We start from the raw sequence: 7,561 nt of genomic DNA on the forward strand, positions 1-7,561 counted from the left end.
TTCTGGTAATTTCCTTGTCTTCCTTGCTTCCTCTTTCTGATCTTTCTTAGCTTCTTTCTCCTTTTTCTCTGCTTGGTCTTTAGATTTTTCTATGGTTTCCTCTATCGATTCTACCTTTGGTTGTACTAGAGTTGTAACACCCCTCACCCTACTACAGTGTAGCCGAGCAAGGCGTGCTACATTCGGTGCTGGAGCACCCTAACTTACCTTACTTTATTTCTTTAAAAATTTTGTTCTCATTATAATTAATATCGATTATTTTTCAACGGAGAAACTAACGGAGTTTCCCCTATTTTATTATCGTTTGACGTGTTTTACTATTCACCTGTTTGAAAATTATTGTAACACCCTAGGCAAATCCCACATCGACAAAACACGGGAGAGATGCTGGGTTTATAAGTTGGCGGTTCGTAACCCCTAGTGACGCGTTTTAAAACCGTGAGGGTTTCGGCCCAGAGCGGACAATATCACTAGTAGGCCGGGCCGTTACATTTGTGGTATCAGAGCCGCTCCACGTGCAACCTTGAACGATGGTGGGGCAAACCTCAGCGAGGACGCTGAGTCCCATAAGGGGGGTGGATTGTAACACCCTAGGAAAATCCCACATCGACAAAACACGGGAGAGATGCTGGGTTTATAAGTTGGCGGTTCGTAACCCCTAGTGACGTTTTAAAACCGTGAGGGTTTGGCCGCAGCGCACAATATCACTAGTAGGCCGGCCGTTACATTGATATTGTCCGCTGCGGCGTAAACCTCACGGTTTAAAACGCAGCGTCGGTTACGAACCTCCAACTTATAAACCCAACATCTCTCCCGTGTTTGTCGATGTGGATTTGCCTAGGTGTTACAATGCACCCCTTATGGGACACTCGGCCGAGGTTTGCCCCACCATCGCTCAAGGCTGCACGCGAGCGCTCGATACCACAAATGTAACGGCCCGGCCTACTAGTGATATTGTCCGCTCTGGGCCAAAACCCTCACGGTTTTAAAACGCGTCACTAGGGGTTACAAACCGCCAACTTATAAACCCAGCATCTCTCCCGTGTTTTGTCGATGTGGGATTTGCCTAGGGTGTTACAAGAGTTCTCCCACTCATCAGTGTAATTGCCTTACACTGCTCCCTTGGGTTCATTTCTGGTTGACTGGGCAGTTTGCCAATAGGCTTACTTGAAGAACTTGCTTGCTGAACAATTTGATTCTCTAGCATCTTGTTATGGGTAGCAAGTTGGTCCATTCTGGAAGTCAGCTATTTAATCAATTCAGTTTATTGTTGTTAAGCTGCTAGGAATCCTTCCATCATGGTTTCCATGGTTATTTTCGGTTCATATTGTTGAGGTTGGAGAGGTAGTGATGGCTGTGTAAAGTTCTGACCTCTGTTCTGAAATCTAAGGGGTGCTGGAGATTTGTACCCTTGTTGCTTGTTTATTGGCTGGTTCTGCTAATTGGACCATGAGAAATTTGGGTGGTTTCTCTGTAACACCCCTATGTTCGGTAGTGCGTACTACTGTTCCGGTGACCAGTGTTGTCCGGACAACTAGGATGCCTAGAACTACACTTCGATATGAGTGAGGAGACATAAAATAATGGAATACAAGAAGAGAAAATACAAGAAAAATAAAGGAAAAATAATAGCAAAAAAATGTAACCAAGTTAAACGAGCCGAGAACCCTAGCGATGGGTGACCGCACCGGGAAGTCACGGCGTGGCCCGTTGACTAACCACGGGATGGGGAACCTGAAAATATTTTTGGGACTTAAATAGACCCCTATTGAAGTATAAATATCATTAGAAATATCAAAGAAAAATTAAATAATTAGTACAAAGAAAAGTGAAAAATCAAAAAACGGACAAAACCCGGTGTTACCGAAAAATCAGGAATGCAACCCGAACAGGGGCATTGTGGTCATTTGACACCCCGAGTTGTCTTTTGACCTAAATGTCCATTAAAAATAAATAATATTACACTTAGAAAATATAATGAAAAATTAATTTAGGGGTACCTAATGTAAATAGCCAAAAGTGGAGTGTAAATGGAGTAATTATCAATTAAAACATATAATATAGTTTAATTAAGGTGAGTGGACCACTATGGACTAAAATATTCACTAAGTGGGCAGATGTAAACCCACTAAACACTTCATCATCTTCATTTCTTCTCCCATGCCGAAGTGAACTCCATTAAAGCCTCCATAAATGGTGAATTAAATGATTGATTAAATGTATATTATGTAGGAAATTGTTGGGTGATGTATACTTAATATATGTAAATGTAAAATGAAATTTAAAGCTTGGAAAGTAATGAAATGTAAGTGTACCATTGTGGCAGTTTGCTAACTCTTGAGGAATGCTGGAATTCATGCTTGGTTTATGGAATAATGATGTTAAAATGTGTTGGTTGTTATGGCAATTTGAGTGCATGAATGATGGTGTGAAGTTGGACATGTAAATGAGCATGAATTGGTGATTGAATTGTTGTAAATTGAGTTGGACAAATTCTGCACTTGTTGGTGCACATTAAATGTAATTGTAAGCTGCCAAAATGACCTATAATATGTTGTAAATTATGTTTAGGTTGTGGTACAACCAGAATTGGTTTGAATGTTAAGTTTGGTGAGTGTTAAAAGTGATGTTTGATGTGTATGTAAGAAGTGCAATAAGGCAGTTTGAGTTTTAGGCCTATAACTTTAATTGTGTGGCTCCAATTGGTATGAGACCAATTGGAGGTGAAACTAGGCACAAAATGTGTCAACTTTCATGAAGCAAGCTTGACAAAATTCTGCTTGTAAGGTAACTTGAAAAGTGACCAAAGCCGGATTAGTGCAATTGAGGCCTAAAAATTGATCATTTGGGCAGCAGTTAGTGTTTAGGCCATAACTCACTCAAAACAGGTCCAATTGACCTAAAATTTTGACCATGAATAGTTAAGACCCATTCTACAAGTCTTATGAAGACACCAAAGCCCAGAAATGACCATAAGCAAGTCAAACAGCTTGCACAAGTTTGGGTCCAAAAACTGGCCGAACCTAAAATGACCTAAAGTGACTTAAAATGACCAATTTTGGTGCAATTTGACCAGCAATAGTAAAATGACCATAACTTGGTCTACATAACTCAGAATGAGCTGAAATTTTTCCCCGCGTTCCGTAAGACATAGATCTACAAGTTTGTAGTTTTGACCGAAACCCGAAAACTGAGGGAACTAGGTCGTCCGGCTAGGTCAAACTAGTATCCCGAAATCCAGCAAATTGCAAGAAAATGCAGTATGCATGGAAATGAATTTGGTAACATGTACCAACTCTAAAATACTATCGAATGTGACATATTAATAACATTAAAACCTAATTTACCTAGAATGCATCGAGGGTCGACATATTAGGTTGGCTAAGCAAATAATAGCATTCAGTGAATTACTTATCAAGCATTATCGTTAGAGACAGTTTAATTTAGTGCTGAAACACTTCAAATTGTGTTTCTCAGTTAGCAAAGACTCAGGAAAAGGGAAAGAAACACTGAGTCAAGACCAGGAGACAGTTATCAGAGGTTTGTGCACAACAGCTGATTCTTTTGAACTTTTCAATTGAAATGAATTATGACTATTTGTACATTATTGTTTTAAATTTTGGAAATGTGTTTGAATGGATATTTATTGCTTGAAAAGCATTGTAAATGGTTTGAAACTGTGAAAAATTGTTTGAATGATATTGATGGATACTTATTGATTGAAAAGCATTGGAAATGATTTGAAACCACAGCTATCATGTATATTGATTGTATTCCTTGCTAGCTTGTCTAGTGGGACGAAATGAATTCCCTCTCTGGCTGAAGTGTTGAGGTGTGTGCCTGTTGAGGACGAATAGAATGAGTACTCATATTTTTGCTAGCTAGCTATGTTATTCCTCATTAGTCATTGACTTTTGGGACGAATTAAACTTTGGAAGATGATTAGGCTGTGTGTGATTTATTGATATGTATTGTGAGATTGTGAAATGAATTTAAATTCTTATTGACATTCACTGTCTTTTGAATTTTACTATATTTGGATTTCTGAGATTTATTGTGATATTGTGTTAAATTCCTTCTGACATTCATTGCCTTGAATTTAACTATGATTTTACGTATCCATCATTTATATGATTTATGAATTGTGATTTAAAGTTGTATTTGGTTAATGTTGTGCGCCACTGAGATATTGTCTCAAATGATACTTTTATTGCCGCCGCAGTAGATAGACTGGACAGTATAAAGATACTAGGTCGCTAGTACATCCAGCGAGAGATTTTTGAATATAACGAGTATACCACATTTTGCATTTGTACTGTAATGTATGTTCACTCTATGTACATATTGTTTTTGGTTTTGAGCAGTTGTAAATAAAAATTGTACACTAAAATTGTAAAGTAAATTATGAGATATTTTGGCTTGAAAAATTTGTACTATATTTCTTTATCTCAGTCTTTGAAAAATTACTGTAGATTTGAATTGAGAAATATGTTGTGTTGAGTTATGTTGGAATTGAGATTTGGAAATATATATCGAAGTGCTTTTTACAGGTTTTTGAAGAACTGTTTTATCCAAGATGCAGATGGCACTCTGCCAAAATTTTTACAGAAATTCTAATTAATTCAAATGTGTTAGTTCTATCACTTCAGTTCAAAAAGGTTTTTAACACCTGTAAATAGTGCTCACCACTGTAAAAGAAGTAAGAAAAGTTTTTAAAATCCCTTGTAATGTATTTAATGGGTTATTAGTAGATGGAGTTGGTAATTCATTAGGTATACTACGGGATCATGTCATGCCTTACAGAGGGGTAGGGTGTGACATATTTTAGTGGTATCAGAGCAATGGTTTTAAAGTAAATTTTAAACTGTGAATTTGAAATCTTTTTGTCGGTAACTACAACTGCGCAAATGTTTGATCTATATAGTACATTTACATCATAAATATGAACTAATGGAGAGGAATCTCCTTATGTTGGTTGTATAGGAATAGAAAATCTTGTGAAAAGATATGGAAGAGAAGAATGAGACAATAGAACAGTCCGTGATGGCAGAAGTACAAGTTGAGGCCCCAGCTCCACAAAGTGTCGAAGGCCCGACTGTACCAGTTTTACCAGTACAAATTACTGCACAAATGGCCCAGCAAATGGCCACTTTCTTCCAACATATGGCTGATAATTTGTCAGCCCAAGCCCAAGTATAGACCCAACCCCCACAAGGGCAGTGTGAAATAGAGAAGAGGGAGAAATCTACGGGTCAGAGCTCGAGCAGTTATTTTGAGGAAGAGAAAAGAATTTGAGGAACCCCGAGCTCAGGGATACGATAGAGGCAGATCATCAGGGCAGAGAACACCAAGATCTAGTCGTCGAACAACCAGAAGTTCCTATGCTGCCCTTTTCTGCCATGTTTGTGGCAAGCTACATGGAGCCTGCTACAATTGTGGAAAACTTGGACACTTTGCTAAAGATTGTACTAGAGCACCTCGATCTACTTTCCGGAGTTCACAGACCGCCAGTCAGAGTCGAGATAGAAATAGAGTTGGTACTCCTCACCACTATAACACAGTGAATCAACCCGAATATAGTAGCACACTAGAGCGTCCACTATACGCCAAGGAGAAAGAGCAGAAACTTTAGATGTAGCTGCTGGTAAGTTCTTAATTTTTGAAAGAAACAATTAGTTATTATTTGATCCCAGCACTACTTAGTTGTGTGTTAGTGTCAGAACTATATGCTCTGTTGTTATTCCTTTACATGGGAATGAATTTTGATGTATTAGTGACTAGTCCTTTAGGATAATAACTATAATAACAAGTATGATTGACATTAATTTTGGAAGAATTGTTAGCTAAAAGTATTTTCTAACATACCATAAATTATAAAGCTAATTGGCAAGCCTACTTAATGTAAGGCAAGAGGACCTAAAAGTAAGTTACAGTAATAGAATTGCTCTAGATGAGGGCAAAGATGTTACTGTTAGTAATTATTAATGGATATTGTAATCAGAATCGGTTTAGGATATTAGTGGATTCGAGAAAGATAAGATGTTAGAAAACCTAGTCCATGAGGTTATAACGTAGTGACTATATAATGTTCTCGATGTTTGTATTTTAAGCTGCAGATTATAGTACCAACACAGGATTATTGTGTAGAGCTACGTGCTTCCTCGTGGTATAATAAATTAAGAATATTTGTAAGTAATCTATAAATTGATACAGTTGCACCCGAATAGAGTACTATTACTGGAAATAAATGTGAAAATTTTAGTCAGAAATTTAAAACTTCAGAACTAGCCTATCAAACGACTACACTTGTAAGGTAGCTAGAGTCAGTGACTCAGTTATATTAATGTGAATTACCTGTACCACAGTAATTGCTATAAGCTTAGAGATATCAAGATTTACTTATCATCCTCACGGATGGACAAATAAAACAAGTGATTCAGGTAAATTTTGAAACTCGTTGAGTTTCTATAAATAATGAAATGAAATGATAATAATAACCTGTAAAATGTAATAAACACTCGAGAATATACTGAGAACTTCTGTCCTTGAATCCGAGGGGAGATGGGATAGATACATCCCACTAACAGAATTTGTATACATTAATAAGTGTCAAGCTAGCATACAAGTGGCACCCTATGAAACATTGTAAGGGAACAGATAACTATGGATTTTGTGATGAGATTTCCGAGGACACAGAATAGTCATGATGCAATATAGGTTATAGTTGACAGATTGACCAAGTCTGCTCACTTTTTGCCAGTTCGGATGGACTATAGCCTAGAAAGATTGGCTAGATTGTACATATATGAGATTGTAAAACTGCATGGAGTGCCAGTATCAATTGTGTTTGACAGAGATCCTAGGTTCACTTCTAGATTCTGGGGTAGTCTTCAGAGAGCCCTAGGAACTAGATTGAACTTCAGCACAACATTCCACCCACAGACAGATGGCCAGTCTGAGAGGGTTATTCAGATATTGGAGGGTATGCTATGGGCTTGTGTGATTGAGTTTGAAGGTAGTTGGGATACATACTTGCCTTTGATTGAGTTTGCTTATAACAATAACTACCAATCAAGCATTGGGATGCCTCCATATGAAGCTTTGTATGGCAGAAAGTGCAGAACTCCCTTATGTTGGGATGAAGTAGGTGAAAGGAAGATCATTGGGCCAGAAATTGTTCAGCAGACAGAGGAAAAGATCAGATTGATCAGAGATAAACTTAAGGCTGCATCAGACCGTCAGAAATCCTATGTTGATCTGAAGAGAAGAGATATTGAATATGCAGTGGGTGATAAAGTATTCCTCAAAGTTTCTCCATGGAAGAGGATTATGAGATTTGGTAGAAAGGGGAAACTGAGTCCTCGTTTCATCGGACCATATGAGGTTCTGGAAAGAGTGGGTCCTTTCGCATATCGGTTGGCATTACCTCCGGAGTTAGCAAGGATACACAGTGTCTTCCATGTGTCCATGTTAAGGAGGTACAGATCAGACCCATCTCATGAACTATCAGTTGAAGAGATTGAGGTAAATCCAGACCTCTCATATGAGGAAGAACCCATAA

This window comes from Hevea brasiliensis, chromosome 9 (assembly GCF_030052815.1).
Source record: "Hevea brasiliensis isolate MT/VB/25A 57/8 chromosome 9, ASM3005281v1, whole genome shotgun sequence".
Classification (NCBI taxonomy): domain Eukaryota; kingdom Viridiplantae; phylum Streptophyta; class Magnoliopsida; order Malpighiales; family Euphorbiaceae; genus Hevea; species Hevea brasiliensis.